This window comes from Dendrobates tinctorius, unplaced genomic scaffold (genome assembly GCF_039654945.1).
Source record: "Dendrobates tinctorius isolate UK_male_01 unplaced genomic scaffold, ASM3965494v1 ptg000184l, whole genome shotgun sequence".
NCBI lineage: Eukaryota > Metazoa > Chordata > Amphibia > Anura > Dendrobatidae > Dendrobates > Dendrobates tinctorius.
Window position 1 is genome coordinate 4351011 of NW_027361851.1, and position 24717 is coordinate 4375727.

At 45.8% G+C, this 24717-nt stretch overlaps 1 protein-coding gene across 3 annotated transcripts in view; it reads right to left on the minus strand.

The window, feature by feature from the left end:
- The window catches only part of ERCC6 (ERCC excision repair 6, chromatin remodeling factor), a 258882-nt gene extending 234524 nt beyond the window's left edge, over positions 1-24358 (minus strand). For 2 of the 3 annotated variants that reach the window (XM_073552073.1, XM_073552074.1), the window contains exon 1: positions 24126-24355. The gene's annotated coding sequence lies outside the window, so the exon portion shown is untranslated. Of the gene's footprint in view, positions 1-24125 lie in introns of all 3 variants that reach the window. The other variant, XM_073552075.1, reaches the window with a different exon arrangement.
- Positions 24359-24717: the final 359 nt, after the last annotated feature.

Consider the following 24717-nt stretch of genomic DNA (forward strand, 5'->3'; position numbering starts at 1 on the left):
TAGGGAATGAGACCGTGTACTCCCCTGATGATTTAGGTATGCAACTGTGACCTGGTTGTGAGACAGTATTTTTTACATGATGACCTCGCAGGAAAGGTAGGAGACTAACACATTCTCCACCGTCAGAAGCTCCCAAGGCAGAGTCAGTGTACCCTCCAGATACCCTTGAAAGAAACGTAGTCTTTCAAGACGAACCACCCTCGAGTGGATGTGTGCCCACTTCACGACCGGGATACATGAGGTCAGGGAGCCCAGGAAGGACACAGCACTAAGGAGGGATATCACTGGATCTTGTATTCACCTGGAGAGGATACTGAGCAATTTTTCCTTTTTATCCAGAAGGCGACACTCTTGCTGACATGAATCAAGTAAGAATAAGAAAGAGGAACAGCATCCGGTCCGGGTGAAAAATTGTATCAAAAATTTATTCTGCCAGTACAAAATACAACGTTTCGGCCATATTATGGCCTTTTTCCTGTACATGTATATTTCGGCCATAATAAGGCCGAAACGTTGTATTTTGTACTGGCAGAATAAATTTTTGATACAATTTTTCACCCGGACTGGATGCTGTTCCTCTTTCTTATTTGGACTAATGGTCATTTGGGACCATGAACCTTTGAACTGGCATCCACCCCTCCGTTGTGCTGTCAGCTGCTTTTTGCTATGAATCAAGTAAGAGTCCTAGAAAGATCTGTGTCCTTTGTGGGTCTAACCTTGATTTTTCTAGGTTCAAACATCACCCTAAGCTTTCTAAGATAGTGACTATGTCTCTCACTTAAGTGTGGCAATGAGTGAAAGAACAGCCTACTATCAGGAAGTCATCCAGGTATGGGATGACCAGTCTTTCTTTGCCTGAGGTGGGCCATAGCCTCCGATAACTTTGCGAATACACAAGGGGCAACTGCCAGGTCAAAGGGAAAGGCCCTGTACTGAAGGTGCCCCCTACTGACACTGACACTCAGATACTTCTGGAATGCTACGCGTATTGGCACGAGGTAATATGCGTCCTTTTGGTCCAGAACGGCCATATAGCAACCAAGAAAGAGCAATTGTATTGCTGATTTTATTGATTCCATCTTGAATTTTGGAATCTTCATGAACTTGTTCAGACCCTTCAGGTTGAAAATCATTCATTGAAAAAATTGACCAGATCCGACAGGAAATTATCTCCCAGTCATCTCATACCATGCACTGTCCTCCCCCCCCCACTGCATCTAGCTCACTCTCTGACTTTGAACCAGTCACAGAAGAAGTAAGCAGGCTCCTTGCATCTTCCCGCCCAACCACTTGCACCAGTGACCCATTTCCGTCACATCTACTCCAGACCCTTTCCCCTGCTGTCACCACTCACCTAACAAATATTTAACCTCTCTCTGTCTTCTGGTATCTTTCCCTCCTCATTTAAGCATGCCATCATACATCCACTACTTAAACCATCACGCGACCAAAACTGTGCAGCTAACTATAGACCTGTTTTTAATCTTCCCTTCATCTCTAAACTACTGGAACGCCTGGTCCACTCCCGTCTTATCCGCTATCTCTCAGAAAACTCTTCTCGACCCTCTCCAATCCAGTTTCCGCTCTTTACATTCTACTGAAACTGCCCTCACTAAAGTCTCTAATGATCTACTAACAGCTAAATCAAATGGTCATTACTCCATGCTAATTCTCTAGGATCTCTCTGCAGCATTCGACACTGTGGATCATCAGCTCCTCCTCACTATGCTCCACTCCGTTGGCCTCAAGGACACCGTTATCTCCTGGTTCTCCTCCCATCTCTCTGACCGCTCCTTTACTGTATCTTTTGCTGGCTCCTCCTCCCCTCATCTTCCCCTTACTGTTGGGGTTCCTCAAGGATGAGTCCTAGGCCCCCTTCTCTTCTCTTTGTATACTGCCCCTATTGGTCAAACAATCAGTAGATTTGGTTTCCAGTACCATCTCTATGCTGACGACACCCAATTATACACTTCTTTTCCTGACATCACGCCAGCCTTTCTAGAAAACACCGGCGATTGTCTAAACGCTGTGTCTAACATCATGTCCTCACTATATCTGAAACTGAACCTGTCAAAGGCTGAACTCCTTGTGTTTCCTCCCGCTACCAATGTACCTATACCAGACATTGCTATTTCCGTGTGTGGTTCTACTATTACTCCCCAGCAACATGCCCGTTGTCTTGGGGACATACTTGACTGAGCTTTCCTTTGTCCCCCACATCCGATCACTGGCTCGCTCTTGTTATCTGCACCTCTAGAACATTTCTAGAATTCGACCTTTTCTTACTTTTGATTCTGCAAAAACTGACGGTTTCTCTTATTCATTCTCGTCTCGACTATTGTAACTCCCTTCTAATCGGTCTCCCTCTTACCAAACTCTCCCCCCTCCAATCTGTCTTGAATGCAGCTGCCAGGATCATATTCCTCGCCAATCGTTACACCGATGCCTCTACCTTGTGCCAGTCATTACACTGGCTACCCATCCACTCCAGAATCCAGTACAAACTTATTACTCTCACCCACAAAGCTCTTCATTGCTCAGCACCACCCTACATCTCCTCCCTTGTTTCAGTATACCATCCTACTCGCGCCCTCCGTTCTGCTGATGACCTGAGGATAGCATCCTCAATAATCAGAACCTCCCACTCCCGTCTTCAAGACTATACACGTGCTGCGCCATTTCTTTGGAATGCACTTCCCAGGTCAATACGATTAGTCCCCAAATCCCCACAATTTTAAGCATGCCCTGAAAACGCATTTATTCAGACTGGCCTACCGCCTCAACACAACCTAATCTATCCCTATGTGGCACAGCCAAAAGTTTTTTACCATAACCAGGTTCCCTGCATCATGTTCCCACATGCTTTATGCATCCATTATCCCTCTGCATCCGTACTGTTACACTCTTAACATTATGGCTGGTCAATACAATCAGGGCAACTGTTACCACCCACCTTTCGTGTCTCCCCTTTTTCCTCAGATTGTAAGCTTGCGAGCAGGACCCTCATTCCTCTTGGTATCTGTTATGATCTATGTGATTATTGTTATGCTGTAATGTATATTGTCTGTACAAGTCCCCTCTGAAATGTAAAGTGCTGCGGAATAGGTCAGCACTATAGAAATAAAAATTATTATTATTCTATACGAGCCATCCAGCTTCTTTATTAACAACAGAGGAAAATAGAAGCCTTCCCCTTCTCCTGCTCGTGGGACAAATCTGTTTGGGGGATGTCTCCCGAACTCCTGCCCTCACCAAGGACTGGATAATTTTCTTCCAGGCTGGAAGGAAGAGGGAGAGCCTTCCTCCCACCTGGGGTAGTGAGTCATTTGGAGGGCTTTCTACCACTTCGGTAAGAAGTACCGAACAGGAACCCCTTGCTCTTTCTTGGTCTATCCTCCCACCTCTTATGCTCCGTGGTTGTTCTCTTTTTGTTGTATCTTTTCCCCCCGAAAGGACGGTTTCGGTAACACTTTCTTCTTGTCGGCTGCTTTTTCTAGGACATCATCCAAAGCTGAGCTGAATAAGTATTGACCTTCACAGGGAAGAACAGCGATTCCCTTTTGCCTGAATGTCCCCTGGGCAACCTTTTAACCAGACTGCTTTCCTGCCTGCATTAAATAATGCGGCAGATCTCGCAGCCAGTCTGGCTGAGTCGGCCGATGTATCTGCCAAGAAGGCCGCTGTTCCCCTGATTACCGGGATATTGGAAAGAATGGAGTCCTTGGACGAATTCTCGCTCAGCTGGTCTTCCAATGTGCTCAGCCTGACCATGAGACCTCGTTGTGCAGGTTGCCGGAAAGGCCAGTCTCAGGCGCCCCTGCCCTGCCTACTCCCACGTAGCTTTAAGAAAGGAGTCAACCTTCCTATCAAGAGGGTCTTTCAATAATCCTCAGTCCTCAAAGAGGAGAGTTAAACTTTTTGAGGCCTTGGATATGGCAACATTCAATTTGTGAGCTTTACTCCAGGACGAGGTCGCCTCTTCCTCAAAGGGGTACTTCCTTTTGAAGGAGGATGGCAGGGGGCCTTTCCTATCTGTCTTCTCCCATTCTTTCCTAATGAGATTCAGTAATTTCTCATTCATAGAAAAGGATCTAGGTTTTTTCTAGTTCAAGGTGCCAAACATGATATCTTGGATAGATTTTCTGGTCGACCATTCCCATTGTGGACATTACAGCTTTAACTAAATTGTCCACCACTTCCAGAAGGAAGCAGTAACCCGAGCCCGAGTGGCTTTCTGACGAGGATTCCGAAGAATCTCGCAGAACCCCCTTGTCTGATGCCATCGACGATGAGGAAGACACTTCAGCCCTATCCCTATGTGGCGTTTCCCCTGAGAGGGACTGGGACTTTTAATGAATTCTCCACCTCCGCTCTGATGACAGTTCTTAAGGTGGAAGAGAAGTCAGGGGTCTTATTAGCCAGCTTGTCATTGATACACGCCTGGCATAATTTTTTGAGCCATGTGCTAGTCAGATCCTGCCCGAACAGAGTGTAGGCTTTGTGCTTCGATTTCCCTGTACACTTTCTAGGGGACTCCTACCAGAAAGGCCAGACAGAAGGAGGGAGAGATTTGCATTAACATCCAGAGCTTTTTTCGGTTTTGCATTTTCGTTTTTCGCTCCCCTTCTTCCCAGAGCCATAACTTTTATTTTTCCCATCAATATGGTAGATGGTAGTTTGTGGGCGAGTTGTACTATTGAACAACACCATTGGTTTTACCATGTCGTGTACTAGAAAACAGGAAAAAAATTCCAAGTGTGGTAAAATTGCAAAAAAGTGCAATCCCTCACTTATTTTTTGTATGGCTTTTTTTACTAGGTTCAATAAATGCTAAAACTGACTGGCCATTATGATTTTCCAAGTCATTACGAGTTCATACAAAAATATTCAGGATTGAGAGTCCTCAGTAGTTGATACCTTTTAATGGCTAACTGAAAAGATGGTAATACATTGCAAGCTTTCGAGACTACTCGGGTCTCTTCATCAGGCTAGACTAATACAAAATCTGAAGTCACATATTTATGCACAATACAGCCTAGAAAAAATGTAATAGATAAGACAAGTGACGTGAAGCAGAACTATCAATATGGGAGAGGGAGAAACATAAATATAAACATTGGACCAGTTCATAGATAAGGAGTCTGGATGTTTTATGGTCCTCTGATTGGGGTCTAGTTCTGTGTTGCCCCGCAAGGTTTTAAAAGGAAATTCCTTAATTGATGTAAAAAGACATAAATCCATGCGACACATTCATTCCAGCACTGAGCGTGTCAAAGTTCGTCATAAATTTGTACTCCCAAACTCGTCTCTCTCTCTGAGATGTGAAGTTACCTTTCAATACCAGTAATTTCATATCCACGCTGCTGTGATCAGGGATACAGAAATGTTTTGCCACAGGTAGATCCATTCTTTTTTCTCTTATTGTGTGACGATGAGCATTCATCCTTGTTCTAAGCTTTTGCCCTGTCTCCCCCACATACAGACCCCCAGTTGGACATTTAGTACAAATAATTAAGTACACCACATTAGATGTAATGCAGGTGAAAGTACCTGGGATCTTGTAGTCCTGATGTGAGTTGGGGATCTTTATCTTGTCCGTGGTCATTATAAATGGACAGGTTTTACATTTTTTCTGGTTGCAAGGAAAGGTTCCTGCAGCTGTTGGAGAGGACAGGGAGCTTCTGACAATGATGCTTCTTAAATTTGGGGGCTGCCTAAAACACAGCAGTGGGGGGTCTGGAAAAATGGATTTTAATCGGGCATCTTTTTGTAGTAAAGGTTGTAATTTCCGTGCAGCTCCCCTTAGCACCTCCAGATTTGGGTTGTAGGTGACTACTAGAGGCACTCGGTTATTTTCTTCTTTAGCTTTGTAATGTAGCAGGTGATTCCTTGACAATCTGGTGGCTCTTGTAATTTGGTTTTCAATTGTTCTTGGATGGTAACCCTGATTCAAAAAGGTCTTTTTGAGGCGACCAAGGTGTTTGTCTCTATCCATGGGGTTGGAACATATACGATTATTATCTATAGCCAAGCCATCAGATACAGAGTTCTTTGTGTGTTTTGGATGGAAACTGTCCCATTTAAGGTATGTTGGACGGTCGATTGGCTTCTGATACAGGGATGTCTCTATTTCATTGTTTTTTAGCTTAATGATGGTGTCCAAAAAATTAATCTCGGTACTGGAGTAGTTGAGTGTTAAATTGATGGTGGGATGAAATTGATTAAACTGTTCGTGGAACGTCTTTAGCTGTTGCTCAGACTCCGTCCAGATGATTAAAATATCATCAATGAAGCGGTAGTAGGCCAGGGGCCTGATGGGGCATGAGGACAAAACATCGCTTTCAAGCTTGGCCATGAAAAGATTTGCATACTGTGGAGCCATTTTACTTCCCATAGCTGTGCCAGTCTCCTGTAGATAGATCCTGTTGTCAAATTCAAAGTAATTGTGGGTGAGGATGAATTTTATAAGTTTCACCACAGCATCAGCATCAGTCCCTGTGTTTTCCATGAAGAATTTGCAGGCATGTAAACCATCTTGGTGTGGGATATTAGAGTACAAAGATTCCACATCCATGGTGGCCAGGATGGTTCCTTCTGGTAGAGGACCTATTGCTGCTAGTTTATTCAATAGGTCAGTTGTGTCCTGAATGTAGCTGGATGTATCCTTCACCAGTGGTTTAAGACTTGAATTTGACAACAGGATCTATCTACAGGAGACTGGCACAGCTATGGTAAGTAAAATGGCTCCACAGTATGCAAATCTTTTCATGGCCAAGCTTGAAAGCGATTTTTTGTCCTCATGCCCCATCAGGCCCCTGGCCTACTACCGCTTCAGTGATGATATTTTAATCATCTGGACGGAGTCTGAGCAACAGCTAAAGACGTTCCACGAACAGTTTAATCAATTTCATCCCACCATCAATTTAACACTCAACTACTCCAGTACCGAGATTAATTTTTTGGACACCATCATTAAGCTAAAAAACAATGAAATAGAGACATCCCTGTATCAGAAGCCAATCGACCGTCCAACATACCTTAAATGGGACAGTTTCCATCCAAAACACATAAAGAACTCTATTATCTATAGCCAAGCCATCAGATACAATCGTATATGTTCCAACCCCATGGATAGAGACAAACACCTTGGTCACCTCAAAAAGACATTTTTGAATCAGGGTTACCATCCAAGAACAATTGAAAACCAAATTACAAGAGCCACCAGATTGTCAAGGAATCACCTGCTACATTACAAAGCTAAAGAAGAAAATAACCGAGTGCCTCTAGTAGTCACCTACAACCCAAATCTGGAGGTGCTAAGGGGAGCTGCACGGAAATTACAACCTTTACTACAAAAAGATGCCCGATTAAAATCCATTTTTCCAGACCCCCCACTGCTGTGTTTTAGGCAGCCCCCAAATTTAAGAAGCATCATTGTCAGAAGCTCCCTGTCCTCTCCAACAGCTGCAGGAACCTTTCCTTGCAACCAGAAAAAATGTAAAACCTGTCCATTTATAATGACCACGGACAAGATAAAGATCCCCAACTCACATCAGGACAAGATCCCAGGTACTTTCACCTGCATTACATCTAATGTGGTGTACTTAATTATTTGTACTAAATGTCCAACTGGGGGTCTGTATGTGGGGGAGACAGGGCAAAAGCTTAGAACAAGGATGAATGCTCATCGTCACACAATAAGAGAAAAAAGAATGGATCTACCTGTGGCAAAACATTTCTGTATCCCTGATCACAGCAGCGTGGATATGAAATTACTGGTATTGAAAGGTAACTTCACATCTCAGAGAGAGAGACGAGTTTGGGAGTACAAATTTATGACGAACTTTGACACGCTCAGTGCTGGAATGAATGTGTCGCATGGATTTATGTCTTTTTACATCAATTAAGGAATTTCCTTTTAAAACCTTGCGGGGCAACACAGAACTAGACCCCAATCAGAGGACCATAAAACATCCAGACTCCTTATCTATGAACTGGTCCAATGTTTATATTTATGTTTCTCCCTCTCCCATATTGATAGTTCTGCTTCACGTCACTTGTCTTATCTATTACATTTTTTCTAGGCTGTATTGTGCATAAATATGTGACTTCAGATTTTGTATTAGTCTAGCCTTATGAAGAGACCCGAGTAGTCTCGAAAGCTTGCAATGTATTACCATCTTTTCAGTTAGCCATTAAAAGGTATCAACTACTGAGGACTCTCAATCCTGAATATTTTTCTATCCACTGGCTAACCTGGTACAAAGATATACATCTTTCCTGTACGAGTTCATAGACACCAAACAGGTCTAGGATCTTTTTTTTTTTTTATCTAAGTGGTGAAAAATAAATTCCAAACTGTTAAAAAAAAAAAAAATTGTGCCATTTTCAGAGACCCATAGCGTCTCCATTTTTCATGATCTTGGGTTGGGAGAGGGCTTATTTTTTGCATGCTGAGCTGACATTTTTAATGATACCATTTTGGTGCAGAAGCAATCTTTTGATCGCCCGCTATTGCATTTTAAAAGGGAACCGGTCAGCTGTTTTGGCCGCTATAAGACGCGACCACTGTCTTTCAGGGCTTATCTACAGCATTGTATAACGGTGTCGCAAGAAGATGGGAGGCGCCGGACCCGGACCTGCCCCCCTGAGTGTGTATACTAAAACTTATTTTCCTTATCTTTCAGGTCGGATCGTGGGCTCATCTACAGCATCATAGCGGCAAAACAGCTGATAGGTTCGCTTTAATGCAATGATGCAGCAACCCAAAAAATGTAATTGTGGCGTTTTGAATTTTTTTCTTGCTATGCTGTTTAGGCAGTCCGTTATACGGAATGCGTTACACCGCGGCATAACGCGGTGTAACGCAGTCCGTTAACGCTGCCATTGCCCTCCATTGTCTTGCGCATCGATGTGCCGTCATTCAGTGATGGAGCCTCGGACGCGGGCTGCAGCGGTGTCTTGAGGCTCAGTCACCGCTAGCACAGATGAATCATCTGCGCTAGCAGGTATAGCATAAATATGTTTATGTTTGATTTTATTGTTTTATTGTGAATGGGGCGAAAGGGGGGGTGATTTAAACTTTATATTTTTAAAAACTTTTTTTTTTTTTTTTTTTGTTTTTTACTTTTGGCATGCTTCAACAGTCTCCATGGGTGATTAGAAGCTGCCACTATCCGATCGGCTCTGGTACATAGAGGCTATGAGCAGATTGCCTCTATGTAGCAGATTAAGTCACTTGCTATGAGCCCCGACCACTGAATAGCGCTCACAGCAAGCCGGCACTGACAACCATATAGGTCTCCAGCAAGTTGTCATGCCAACACACCGGTGACCCGCGATTACATGACGCAGGTCAACGGTGAGTATTTCGGGCACGATTGCCGGAAGCGCTGTTAAATGCTGCTGTCAGCGTTTGACAGCGGCATTTAACTAGTTAATAGCCAAGGGTGGATCACAATTCCACCCGCGGCTATTGCGGGCACATGTCAGCTGTTCAAAACAGCCGACATGTCTCGGGAAATTTGGGTCACCACCGTAGCCCACATCAAAGGGAGGGAGTCCATACTACTACACTCGATGTTGGAAAGGGGTTAAAAAGGCATTGTTGTATCTCACTCACCACTCAGAGGAAATTGAAGGGTACCGAAACAGGAGGCAGGACGTCGTCCGAAAGGTCTCCTTTAGGGACCGCGGAATCTTCCATCCTGGAAAAGCTGTGCCGACTTGCCCTAGAATCTTTGGACCTGCGTGCCCCGCTGGAGTGTCCGGAACGTCTATCCTGGTGAGGTTGGCGTCAGGGTCGCTGCGGCTGCTCTGGCTCCCGATGCTGCTGCTGTGGCTGCATACTCTACTGCTGCTGCGGAGAGGGCTGTTGTGCCTCCATTGCTGCACTGGTGCCCCTGACTGGCCGGTGATCTACCTTTAAGTACTGGGCCTGTAGGGGATCTGCCAGCCGGCGTCTCCTGCAGCTTCCGGTACCTGCCCGCAGAAGTGATGTGGGAAAAAGGTCACGGCCACATCATCAGAGCGCGCCTTCCAGTTTCCAGCACCGCTCTGTGATTGCGCCAGGATGCAGGGCTGCTGGCTAACCATGCGGTCATGGCACTGCAGACTCACGCATGACCAACGGCCGTGACCCCATCGCCCCCCCCCCCCGCGGCGCCCGCTCGACCCAGTGCAGCCTCCCCGGGACCCTGGGATCGCAACATCCATGAATCAAACGAGGCGGGGTCTGCGTTCAGAACACCCCAGCACTGCTTCTGGTATCCCAGGCTCTGCCGTTCTCTGACACCACACAGAGGCTGCTCGGACCCGGGTGAGTATTCTTCCCGCAGGTTTCCATCAGGACAGGAACCCAAACTTAGGAGGGAAGGGAGACCACCCCCCTTCTTAACCTGTAGGTTCATGTCCTGATGGTGGGCGGATCCCCTCTCTCCGTGGGTGCTGTTGTGGTGATAGGAAAAGATGGATAAATATAGTAAACACAAGTAGAATAGGTAGATATCAATGACAAATACGATCAGTGCAGTGTGTGTTCAGCCTGCTGTACATGTATTTACCTTAATAGATTTTTCTGAAAAAAAATGGTGTGGGCTCCCGTGCAATTTTTGTAACCAACAGAGGAAAATCAGATGGCTGGGGACCGATGTTTCTAGCCTTGGAAGGGGGTAATACCCATGGAGCTTCCCAGGCTAGTAATATCAGCTCACAGCTGTATAATTACCCTTGACTGGCTATTAAAATAGGGGACCCTAAAAGAAAATGACTTCGGGTCCCCTATTATTAATAACCAGCAATGGCTATGCAGACAGCTGCGGCCTGATATGTACAGTAAGCTGCACACACTGCACCAATTGTATTTGTCACTGATATTTACCTATTCTATTTGTATTTAATGTATGCAAATCATCTCTTCTTCAGCACCGTCGCAGCTACAGCCACAAAATTTGGTACAGTCACACGTCTGGACCCCGAGAGAATCATAGGCTATGTTGTGAGGCAAAATTTTAACCCTGCACGTTCCAATTCACCAAACAATTTTGCCCCATATCTACATAATGGGGAAAAAGTTTATGTATTGGCATCTGTACCGTCGTAGCTACAGCCACAAAATTTTGCACAGTCACGTCTGGACCCCGAGAGCCTCATAGGCTATGTTGTTAGGCAAAATTTTGACCCCGCACGTTCCAATTCACCGAACAATTTTGCCCCCATCTACACTGTTCCAAATTATTATGCAAATGATATTTTTCTATGATTTTCCTAAATAGTCGGTAGAAATGACAGTCAGTCTAATAAAAGTCATCACCCGTTAGAGAATACATCAAATTTTATTGAAGAAACCTCCCAATGATAACAGTATAATCTCCAAAATGGATAAAAACTCAAATTGCACTGTTCCAAATTATTAGGCACAGTAGAATTTCTAAACATTTGATCTGTTTTAAAGAACTGAAAATGTTCATTTGTGGAATTTGCAGCATTAGGAGGTCACATTCACTTTACAAAAAAAGCTATTTAACTCCAAAACATCCAAACAGGCCAAGTTACATGCTATCATAGGAACCCTTCTGTGACATCACCTTCACAATTTTTGCATCCATTGAACTTGGGAGTTCTTGGAGAGTTTCTGCTTGGATTTCTTTGCATGAAGTCAGAATAACCTGCCAGAGTTGCTGTTTTGATGTGAACTGTCTCCCTCATAGATCTTTTGCTTGATGATACTCCAAAGGTTCTCTACAGGGTTGAGGTCAGGGGAAGATGGTGGCCACACCATGAGTTTATCTCCTTTTATGCCTATAGCAGTCAATGACTCAGAGGTATTCTTTGCAGTATGAGATGATGCATTGTCATGCATGAAGAGGATTTTGCTCCTGAAGGCACATTTCTGCTTTTTATACCATGGAAGACAGCTGTCAGTCAGAAACTCTATATTACAGTACTTTGCAGAGGTCATTTTCACACCTTCAGGAACCTTAAAGAGCCTTACCAGCTGTTTCCCCATGATTCCGGCCCAAAACATGACTCCTCCTCCTCCTTGCTGAAGTCGCAGCCTTGTTGGGACATAGTGGCCATCCACCAACCATCCATCTGGATCATCCAGGGTTGCTCGACACTCATCAGTAAACAAGACTGTATGAAAAATAGTCTTCATGTACACTCACTGGCCACTTTATTAGGTACACCTGTCCAACTGTGTGTTAAGACTTAATTTCTAATCAGCCAATCGCATGGCGGCAACTCAGTGCATTTAGGCATGTAGACATGGTCAAGACAATCTCCTGCAGTTCAAACCGAGCATCAGTATGGGGAAGAAAGGTGATTTGAGTGCCTTTGAACGTGGCATGATTGTTGGTGCCAGAAGGGCTGGTCTGAGAATTTCAGAAACTGCTGATCTACTGGGATTTTCACGCACAACCATCTCTAGGGTTTACAGAGAATGGTCCGAAAAAGAAAAAAAATCCAGTGAGCGGCAGTTCTGTGGCCGGAAATGCCATGTTGATGCCAGAGGTCAGAGGAGAATGGGCAGACTGGTTCGAGCTGATAGAAAGGCAACAGTGACTCAAATTGCCACCCGTTACAACCAAGGTAGGCAGAAGAGCATCTCTGAACGCACAGTGCATCGAACTTTGAGGCAGATGGGCTACAGCAGCAGAAGACCACACTGGGTACCACTCCTCTCAGCTAAGAACAGGAAACTGAGGCTACAATTTGCACAAGCTCATCGAAATTGGACAGTAGAAGATTGGAAAAACGTTGCCTGGTCTGATGAGTCTCGATTTCTGCTGCGACATTCGGATGGTAGGGTCAGAATTTGGCGTAAACAACATGAAAGCATGGATCCATCCTGCCTTGTATCAACGGTTCAGGCTGGTGGTGGTGGTGTCATGGTGGGGGAATTTTTTCTGGGCACTCTTTGGGCCCCTTGGTACCAATTGAGCATCGTTGCAACGCCACAGCCTACCTGAGTATTGTTGCTGACCATGTCCATCCCTTTATGACCACAATGTACCCAACATCTGATGGCTACTTTCAGCAGGATAATGCGCCATGTCATAAAGCTCGAATCATCTCAGATTGGTTTCTTGAACATGACAATGAGTTTACTGTACTCAAATGGCCTCCTCAGTCACCAGATCTCAATCCAATAGAGCATCTTTGGGATGTGGTGGAACGGGAGATTCGCATCAGGGATGTGCAGCCGACAAATCTGCGCCAACTGTGTGATGCCATCATGTCAATATGGTCCAAAATCTCTGAGGAATGCTTCCAGCACCTTGTTGAATCTCTGCCACGAAGAATTGAGGCAGTTCTGAAGGCAAAAGGGGGTCCAACCCCTTACTAGCATGGTGTACCTAATAAAGTGGCCAGTGAGTGTATGTCTGGACCCTGCTACAATTTCTGCTTGTGAACACTTTTTTGGGGTGGCCGAATAGTAGGTTTATGCACCACAGCAAGCCTTTGAAGGATCCTACACCATGAGGTTCGCGGGACTCCAGAGGCAACAGCAGATTTAAATATCTGTTTGCTGGTTTGTCATAGCTTTTTAGCAGCTGCTCTCTTAATCCGATGAACTTGCCTGGCAGAAACCTTCCTCATTCTGCCTTTATCAGCACAAACATGTCTGTGCTCAGAATCAACCACAAGTCTCTTAACAGTACGATGGTCACGTTTAAATTTTTGGGAAATATCTAATGTTTTCATCTCTTGACCAAGGCATTGCACTATTTGATGCTTTTCAGCAGCAGAGAGGTCCTTTTTCTTTCCTAAATTCCTTGAAACCTGTGCCCTGCTTAATAATGTGGAACATCATTCTTAAGAAGTTTTCCTTTAATTGGGCTCACCTGGTAAACTAATTATCACAGGAATTTAAGATTGATTTCAGTGATCCAAAGAGCCCTGATGTTACACAATACCATCTATGAGTTTATTTGAAAAACAAAAAAATTACATCTTTATGACACTTAAATCCAATTTGCATAATAATTTGGAACGCAGGGTACATAATGGGGAAAAAGTGAAAGGAAAAGTGTTGGAGGCAAATTGACAGCTGCCAGATGTGAACAAGGGGGACTTAAAAGAATGAGAGCGATGGCGCCAAAAAGTATATACCGTACAGTTGCTAAAGTGGGGCCCTGATATTGGATAATCACCACACACGGGGATATGAACACACACAAAATACGCCACACTCTACCACGTGCTTCAACACATATACCACCCTCAGCACACATTTCACCACACATACACCAACCTCGTCACATAAAAGTCGAAACACAAAAGTCGCCACTCAAAACTCACCACGCTGTCCCAGAGCTGTTTAAAAGATGAAAAATGAGCTGTGATTGGTTGCTATCAGCAACAGTTTTCTTTGTAGACAGTTGTGGTAACTGAGGCCTATTATTCTTATTTATATGGTGTTATCGTCCTTCTATAAAGCTGGAAATAACACAATTTATTACCGTGCCAACACAGACCACACTCTGACAGACTGCAGGGCGAGCCCAGTATCACACAGGATAGGATTAGATACACAGCTCAGCAGACAGTATCACACAGAATAGGATTAGACACATGGCTCAGCAGTCAGTATCACACAGAATAGGATTAGACACACGGCTCAGCAGTCAGTATCACACAAGATAGGATTAGATGCACAGTTTTCATGTGCAACATAATCATAATAATTTGTTATAACCACAGCTTATTACTATGCCCAGGCAACGCCGGGCTCTTTAGTATGTGTGTGATATATATATACACACACACACACACACATTTATATAATTGCCTTGTAATGTTTTAATTTCCTGTTCTGTCGTGATGTCACCGTATCCCAGAATTCCAAGCGGAGGAAGTTCACCGACCGACATATTGGGCCACCACAGTGATGGCTGTCTCAATATGGAAACTGCTTCTGGTACCAATCTATTACGCGGTACCACCAGTGGAACACCGTCGCACCACAAACACTATACGCCGTACGCACACACAAGTAGCCTCTTTCGCGGTACCACCAGCGGAATGTAGGCGCAGTGAATAATTTGGCTGATCCCGGCGGCAGATGCGCAACGTGTCTACAGGCAGAGGAAGCCGGTCACATTAAAGGGGTTTTCCCATGAACGAAAGTTAATTTAAAAAATTGTGTCAGGCCGTGTATGGAGCATACCACATCTCCTGGGCAGGGGAGGAAGCAAAAGACAATACTGACATTACAGCAGGGGAATCACAAAGTTTTCATTTTGTGAGGTAAAATATTACACAGCCAGTTTTTAAACATCTTACCTCACAAAAAGTATCCTCTGCGATCTCCTGCTGTAATGTCAGTATTGTCTTTTGCTTCCTCCCCTGCCCAGATGCTGTGTTCTGTACACAGACACAGGGGTGAGAAAGAGAGCACAGAGGGGAGACAGCTCAAACGGGACAGCACATGAGGGTAGAACACAGCACAGGAAAGAGACAGCAGACAAGAGGGATAGCAGATGGGGTAGACAGGTCAAAGAAGAGAGCACAGACGGGAGAAGTGGATAGGTGGGTGAGCACATGGGGTGGCGGGGGGGGGGGGGGGGGGGGAGATTCTCAACACTGCAAAGCCCACTCCCATCGAGATATTACCACCCTCCTCCATCTAGTGTGCATATATATAGATAGACGTGTCACTGACATCTATAAATATATGTATATCTATTCTAACCTGTCAGTGTGATTGTACTGTAAACCGCACAAAAGGACTTTTCAAAGGACACCGATGCGTAAAAATCGGACAGCACTCGCATTGTCTGAGTGCGGTGCGATTTTTTTTCTCGCACCCATAGGCTTGCATTGGCGAGTCTCAGCAACAATCGCAGCATGCCGCGATTTTACACGCATGCTGAAAACGCCCGAGAGAATTAACGGTGATGTGAGCCCTCATAAATTAACACTGGGCCGAGTGTTATGTGATGTTTTCTCGCATAGCACTCGTCCATATTCTACGATAGCGTGACTCCGGCCTAAGAGGTATTCACACTGGTTAGGGAACCATCAGTCTTTGAGAACACCTTGACAATGGATGATGGGCAGACATTATTTGGCCAAATTTTGTGAAAATATTCAAAAGCCATATTGCTATTCATGTCATATTGACATGCTTTAGCACTAAAGAATGCAACTTTTTTTTGCATATTGTTTTACTTTTACGGCTCAACCTTATAAACTTCTCTGAAGCACCTGGGGGCTCAAGGTGCTCACCACACATCTAAAATACATTCCTTGAATGATCTTCGTTTCCAAAACAGCATCACTTGTGGCGTTTCCATGGTTTAGGATCATCAGGGGCTCACCACACATCTAGATCAATTTCCTGAGGAGTCTAGTTTCCAAAATGGCATCACTTGTGGGGAATTTTCACTGTTTAAGCACAACGGGGGCTCTATGCAGCCCTGTTCTATGTAGCAGAAATGCTCACTTGCTATGAGCGCCAATCACCAGGTGGCGCTAATAGCAATCCAGCAATGACAACCACAGGGGTCTTCTCCTGACCCTGGGTGTCATGACAACCCATCAGCGACCCGCGGTCATGTGACACTGGTGCCGATGGGAGGAGGTAATGACGCGCTTCCTGCGCATGCATGGTAAATGCCGCTGTAAGAGTTTAACAGCGGCATTTAAAATGTTAACAGCCGTGGGTGAATCGCGATTTCACCTGCAGTGGTTCTGGGCACATATCAACTGATCAGATCAGCTGTCATGTCCCAGAAAAGGTGCATGCTCATCGCCAGAGCCAGCACCAAACAGGGGGAAGGGTCCAATGACAGACACTGTCCAACATTGGACGTCAAAGAGTTAAGGCAGTGTTCCCCAACTCTGGTCCTCAAGAGCCACCAACAGGTCATGTTTTCAGGATTTCCTTAGTATTGCCCAGGTGATGGAATTCTTGCCCGTCCTTAATGTAATTATCACCTGGCAATACTAAGGAAATCCTGAAAACATGACCTGTTGGTGGCTCTTGAGGACTGGAGTTGGGGTACACTGAGATAAGGGAAAAAGATTTCAAAGTTTGAAAATTGCAAATTTTTTCACCAAATTTCTATTTTTTTAACATATAAATGCAAGTCATATCGAAGATATTTTACCACCATCATGAAGTACAATATGTCACGAAAAAAATAATCTCAGAGTCAGTGGGATCTGTTGAAGCGTTCCAGAGTTATTACCTCATAAAGGGACAGTGATCAGATTTCTAAAAACTGGCCTGGTAATTAACATGCAGACTGCCTTTGGGGGTAAAGGGTTTGTCAGGTCAAATCCAGCAAGCTTGCAATCACTGTGTGACTGAAGACTTATGAACGCCCCCCCCCCCAGTGCATGCACCGTTTCAGAACCAGGAAACGAGGGCATGTCCGAGTTATACACACTCCCAGACAGTGGGCACGGCCTTACTTTCCATATATTTGCATGGAGCAGGTTGTGCCCTCTAGTCAGACATGCAAACTGGCTGTCCTCGACACTAGACAGGGCACAGCCTTGCTCTATTCAAGTGTATGGAAGCGGGGCAGTGCCCCCTGGCCGGGAGTAACTCACACAAACCCATCAATCCCAGGTCTGAAACAGACTAATCCCAACAGCACACAGTGAGATTGCTGGGGGGATTAATAAGTCTGCATTCACAGAGAGTGACTGCAAACTTATAGGTTTTGACCGGACAACACCTTTAATGGTGTTTGGATTGCCTTTTTTCAATTTGCTATGTTTTATGAATAGGAATAATCCCTATGTGCACTTATATCCTTCACTCCAATGTAGCTACCTTTGAAAAAAAACTTGGTTTTGAACGAGAGACAGGTGTTACACACCTGTCCGTTAAAATGAATGAGGCGTTTAAAGGGAATGTCACCCCATTTTAGCTCTATTAGCTGCTGGCACCGCCATCTGGGGCTTATCTACAGCATTCTGTAATGCTGTAGATAAGCCCCCCACCGATGTAACCTGAAAGATAAGAAAAACAAGTTAGGTTATACTCACTGGGGGGTCCGTTGCGGTGGGTGTCGCGGTTCGGTGCCTCCAATCTTCAAACGATGCGGTCCTCCTTACTTCCACTGCGGCTCCGGCGCAGGTGTACTTTATCTGCCCTGTCAAGGGCAGAGTAAAGTACTGCAGTGCGCAGGAGCCCGGAAAGGTCATAGAGGTCCGGGGGTGCGGCAGAAATAAGGAGGATGGCATAGTATGAAGATGGGAGGCGCCGGACAGAATGGAGACACCCATCGGACCCGCCGCCAGGGTGAGTATAATCTAACTTATTTTTCTTATCTTTCAGGTTACATCGGGGGCTTATCTACAGCATTACAGAATGCTGTAGATAAGCCCCTGATGGCAATAGCAGCAGCTCATAGGGCTAAAATGGGGTGACAGATTCCCTTTAAAAGGGAACTGGTCACCTTCAGAAATGTTACTCATCAACCGATATATTGGTGATCTACAAGAAAATCTCATTTAAACCCTACCTGGCTACCTTCCTGGAGCAGCAGCCACAGGGAGAAAATGAAGGGATATTCTCCCTGAAGCCACTGTAATCCAACCATCAGGGTGATACAGGGAGTTATTACAGTTACTTCTCTGCACTTTAACTACAGGCTTCTCTGCAGCATGTACATGCGGAGAAGGTCATCTCACTTTACTGGTCAGAGATGACAGTGCGCTCACAGTACAGTGAGCGGTGACTAATCTGCACCCTGCGTCCCCTGGACAACTGGAAGCAAGGGGTCAGACAGGATAGAATGTCATCCTGCAGCACGGTGAAGGGCAGCACGGTGGCTCAGTGGTTAGCGCTGCAGCCTTGCAGCGCTGGGGTCCTGGGTTCGAATCCCACCAAGGACAACATCTGCAAGGAGTTTGTATGTTCTCCCCGTGTTTGCGTGGGTTTCCTCCGGGTACTCCGGTTTCCTCCCACATTCCAAAGACATACTGATAGGGAATTTAGATTGTGAGCCTCATCGGGGACAGTGATGAAAATGTGTGCAAACTGTAAAGCGCTGCGGAATATGTTAGCGCTATATAAAAATAAAGATTATTATTATTATTATTATTTGCTCCATTAAGGGTTGTAAGACCATTTACTAGCAGACTAACCCTACTATCTGCAGGTAAAGAGCATTTCTGAAGGTGACTGATTCCCACGAGGAGTACTTTATGAGCTTTCGGTGCTGTATATTTTGGCTGAGTTACAGTTCCATCAGAGTAAATAAGATTTACAGAAACTGTATTCTCTTTGTGAGTTTGTACATCGCCTACACCATGCGGTGCATATTACAAATCCACAACATCTCAGTTTCTTACGGGTACACGGAGATTCATGTGCGGATCTTTTCCATACAATGACAATAGGATGTGCAAAATCTGCAGGAAATAATATCCATGCAAACACACACCAGACAAAGTTCTGTCAAAGCCAAATACAAGGAAGTATCAAGCTTTATTTATAACGTGACACCTAAAGTAAAAAATGCAGAGAAATTCGATGAACACAGAAGAAAAGCAAGTACCTAAATAAAAGATTCAGAAACTGTAGAAAATCTGCAACATGGAAAACTCAAATACTCATCGTGGCCTAATCCTACCACACTATCGAGACACCCACTCAATGACAAGTTTCTTTAAGGCTTTGTTCACACATGGTGTTTTTGCTGAGGTTTTTCTTAGGCCAAGTTTAAGCTGCTTACAAAATGCAGGTCCTGCTTAGTTTTTATCAGGTACATTTGTCTCTTGTCCATGCTGATAAAGTTTAGCGCATGAAAAAAATGGATTCAACATTATCAGGTTTTAGCACCAAAAGCACAGCAAAACATGATACCTGCACTTTTTTTGCTTAGTTTTTGCGCCACCCATTGTTTTCAGTGGGTGAAAAATGCTGCAAAAAAGCTGAAAGAAGTGACATGCTGTATTTGGCGGTATGGTGGCTCAGTGGTTAGCCCTGCAGCACTGGGGGTCCTGGGTTCAAATCCCACCAACAACAACATCTGCAAGGAGTCTTATGTTCTCCACGGGTTTCCTACTACATTCCAAAGACATACTGATAGGTAATTTAGATTGTGAGCCCCAATGGGGACAGTGCCAATAATGTCTGTAAAGTGCTGTGGAATTATTGGCGCTATATAAAAACAAAAAAAAATTATAAATTTGGAAAAAAAACGTGCTCTTGTGACAAAACAGTCAGGAAAAAAAAAAACAAGGTGTGTGCATGAGATTTGTGATCTCAGATACTGCTGGTGCTGAGAAACAACTGAAAATTTGCTTTTAAAAAAAGCACCATGTGAACATAGTCTTACTCTGGAAAATGCCTTGAAATGCCATTTGTACAGAACGGAGGTCTCTCTTACAGCGACCTGTTATTAGTAAAGAAAGAGCGGCCATAGATGGCTATGTGTCGCTGCCACATCACTTCACAACACAGGAGGAGGTCACGTTACGATTCCTATGGCTACCACGACTAGTAAGTCACATTAGCCCACCGGCACCAACTGCTTGGTATTTGCTTCTCACAGTCAGTGCACTAAAGGTCAAAGTGTGACTCCATCCACTTGTATAGTGCAGTGAAAACACACCGACATCTGTGGCCGCACAACCTGTGGTGAAACCAAAATCACCCTGTGACCCCAGAATAAGGCTATGTTCACACTGGGGGGGGGGGATCCAAAGGACAATTGACACGTCAATTAATGAAAATGCAAAAGACTATATTCACACATGGAAAACAGATAAAAATGGTGGTAAAAGACATGGGTATTCATAAACCCTCAAAGACAAGGGCGGGCCAAGTCCACATGGGAATAATCAGTATGTATACAATAACAAATGGACCTACATAATTAAGAGTAGACCGACTCAGCATAAAAACCACAGCAAATAAAATAAATGGTGGCTTGAGGTCTTATAGGACATAAACTATACACTAGTGGTAAAAAAAAACAAAAACCTTAAGTGCCTATACAGATGCATTAGTTAGCTAACAAGGCACAAGAGTATAGAAGCACAAATTACCTTTAGGCTGTGTGCCCACGTAGCGATTTAAGCGTTTTTGCCGCGATTTTCGGCGCAAAAACATTTAAAAATCGTGTATAGAACGCCCCCCATGCATTCCTATGGCATTCCGCACATGCTGTGCTAATGCTGCGCTTTTTTCCGCGGCGGAATCGCATAGCGGAAAAAAATCGCAGCATGCTCATTCTTTGATGCGGAATCGCAAAGAATTGCGGCGATTCCGCACCCATAGGAATGCATGAGAATCGCTTACTTCCCGCATGTGGCTATGCCCACCATGCGGGAAGTTAAGCATCTCATGTGCGGTTGGTACCCACGGTGTGGAGGAGAGGAGACTGTCCTCCAGGCCCTGGGCACCATACCCCTGTAAAAAAAAGAATAAAAAAGAAAAAATCTGGGTATATTTACCTTCCGATGTCCCGCGTTGCATTCTCGGGCCACAGCGTTCCCAGTAATGCCTTGCGGCAAGGTCCTGTGATGACGTGGTCTCACGAGATCGCTATAGTAACGCGAGACCAACGTCATCACAGGTCTCGCAAGGCATCGCTGGGAACGCTGAGGCCCGGGATGACAGCACGGGACGCCGGAAGGTAAATATACCCCGATTTTTTATTTTTTTATCATTTTTAACATTTTATCTTTTACTATTGATGCTGCATAGGCGGCCTCAATAGTAAAAAGCTGCTCACACTTGTCAAACACTATGTTTGACGAGTGTGACTAACCTGTCAATCACTTTCCAAGCGATGCTTCAAATCGCTTGGAAAGTGCTTGAATATCGCACGCGAAAATCGCGGCAAAATCGCAGTCATAATCGCGGTGAAAAAAAACGCGCGATTTCTGGGAAGGAGTCTGGTTTTTAGTGTCCGGAATCAGACGCTACGTGGGCACATAGCCTAAGTGTAGCTGGGTCAAACAATGCTCCCACAGGGCCTGCCCACCTCCCCTACGTACGTTTCAGAGGCTAATGCCCCCTGATGAAGGAGACTGCAGAAAAGTCATGGGCATTAGCATGGACAAAGATACAAAAACTGCACCAAATCTGCAGCAAACCCGCACCAAAAAAAAATGCGATTTTGCCGCAGCTTCTTTCCTGCCGAGAACAGGTTTTGCTGCAGAAAAAAAAAGCAGCAAAAATGCCCAGTGTGAACTTAGCCTAATGGTTTCCTCCAAGACGACATTTGACAATGGAGTCTGTCAGCAGTTTTTGCTACCTCATCTGAAAGCAGCGTAATGTAGGTAAAGAGAAGCTGAATCCAACATGTATCACTTCGATTACTGGGTGCAGCCTGTTTGAAACACTCAGAGCTTTTAGATTTTAGGCCCCGTCACACTAAGCGATCTTGGTATCGAGATCGCTGCTGAGTCACAACTTTTGTGACGTAACAGCGATCTCACCAGCGAGATTGCTGTGTGTGACAGCGATCAGCGAGCGGCCCCCTGCCGGTATCGCTGATCGCTGGAAGAAACCTCTGGACATTTCTTTGGTCGTTGGTCTCCCGCTGGCCAGCACGCATCGGTGTGTGTGACAGGCGGGAGACCAGCGATCAGGTGTAAAAAATAATTAAAAAAAATAAAAAATATAGTTATTCTCACCTTCTGACGTCCGGTTCAGCCATCTCGCCTCTCTCCACGCTCCGGTCCCAGTGATCCTTTGCGAGAATGACAGCGAGATGTCACGGTCTCGCGGGATAACAATGTCTCGCGGTCATTCTCGCAAAGGATCACTGGGACCGGAGCGTGGAGAGAGGCAGGATGGCTGGACGGGACGTCGGAAGGTGAGAATAACAATATTTTTTATTTTGATTCTATTTTTTACAGGGATGGCCAGCAATGCCGGGCGCTCGGCATCGCTGTGCTGATCGCTGGTGAAGCTGTCTGTGTGACAGCTCACCCACGATCACATAGCGGCTTACTAGCGATCCTGACACCTTCATATCGGTGTCGGGATCGCTGGTAAGTCGCTTAGTGTGACGGGGCCTTTAGAATGAAGCAGAGGAAGCTGCCCCTGCCCACACCAGTCTGTGTCCAAAATCCATAGATAGTAAGGTGTTTTATCACAGGAGGGGGTGAAGTGTGATCAGTGCCTGCACCAGCTCGTCACTGCAATGATAATGTCCTAGAGATAAAATCTTCAATGTAAGTAAACACCAGCACACAGCCTGAGGCGACACATCGCTGAATTCTGTGTTTTACCCCTTTCATGCTGTCCTCAGATTATGCAGCAAAATCTGCTGACAGATTCCCTTAAATGCTACACCCCATGGCCAATAACACCTGTTCCCATCTGATATTTGCAGCGTAGACACAGCACATCCACAGGTGACAATCCGGACCTTTACCACAAGTATTGGGCCTCAGGGTCAGCCCAGTGAGCCACGATGGAGACCCTGTATCCTTATGTGGAGTGTAGTGAATGTGGGTTGGGGGGCCATTCTAGAGAAACACAAGGGTCTCGGAAGTGGCCGCAACACCTAGAAGACTGTACCAATGGTATGTCCACGCCTGGATATAACAATCTGTACAGCCGCACAGGGGCCATGGCGTAAAGGGGCCACTGCCACCTCCTGAAAATGGGGAATCTGGCATTATGTGGAGAAATGCACTGCTGTGTGCACTACACGGCTGACACCCTAAGGGTGCCCACCCACACCCAGCCAAGGGCCCACCCTGAGGGTGCCCGCACGCACCCAGCCACCCTGAGGGTGCCCGCACGCACCCAGCCACCCTGAGGGTGCCCGCACGCACCCAGCCACCCTGAGGGTGCCCGCACGCACCCAGCCACCGGCCCACCCAACATATAGAGGCCAGGAGAGTGGGCCCTGGCTAATGATGGGACTGTTCACGTCTGTCCGCAGGGAGACTCTGCTGCCTGGAAACGACTTGCTCTACTGGCCCCCTCAGGGGTTACAGCACAGTGGGCAGCAGACATGCACTTCCTGATCGTGGGCACATCGACTAATAAGCCTACACTCGCCGATGCAGCGGGAGCCCTTGCCAGCTGTGGGCTTGGCTACATACAGAGGACGAGTCCACTCCTGAGTGTCGCCTCGCCACCGTCACGTGATCAGTCTACATACAAGGAACACGCGCTTCTCCCCAGTCACCTAATAGCTTGCGAGCGCCGTACTGATCCCCCTCTCCGGCCGGCAGCGTCCTGCTTCCCGAGTACACGCTAGATCCAGGATAGAGTCTATTCTGGAAAGAGAGGCCTCCCGTGAGAGGATGATGTCACCGGAAGGGGAGGAGCCTCCGAGCCAGCAGTCACACCGACCAGGGAGCAGTGCTGTGGCTGCGGGAGAATCGATGGGGCTTGTGTGGACAAGCTGGTTGTGTCTAGATTGGAGTGGCTCCTGCGAGGGCCTCCTTGCAGCAACTCCACTCTAGCTGTCTAACTACAGAGATGAGGAGATCGGAGATGCCACGTGGGAGGTTCAGGATGTCTGTGCACTTATTAAGGGTCTTTTACATTTAGCGATGCACCAGCGATCCGACCCGGTCAGGATCGCTGGTGCATCGCTAAATGATCGCTAGTGAGCTGTCACACAGGCAGACCACAGCGACGCAGAAGACGATACTCACCTTTCAGACGAGGCGATCCAGACGTCCTCCCGCCCGCATCCAGCGTCGCTTGTCGTCACAGCAGGAAGCGCCCGACGAGAAATGGAGCCGGACATTCTCGCACGATCAGCAGCGGGG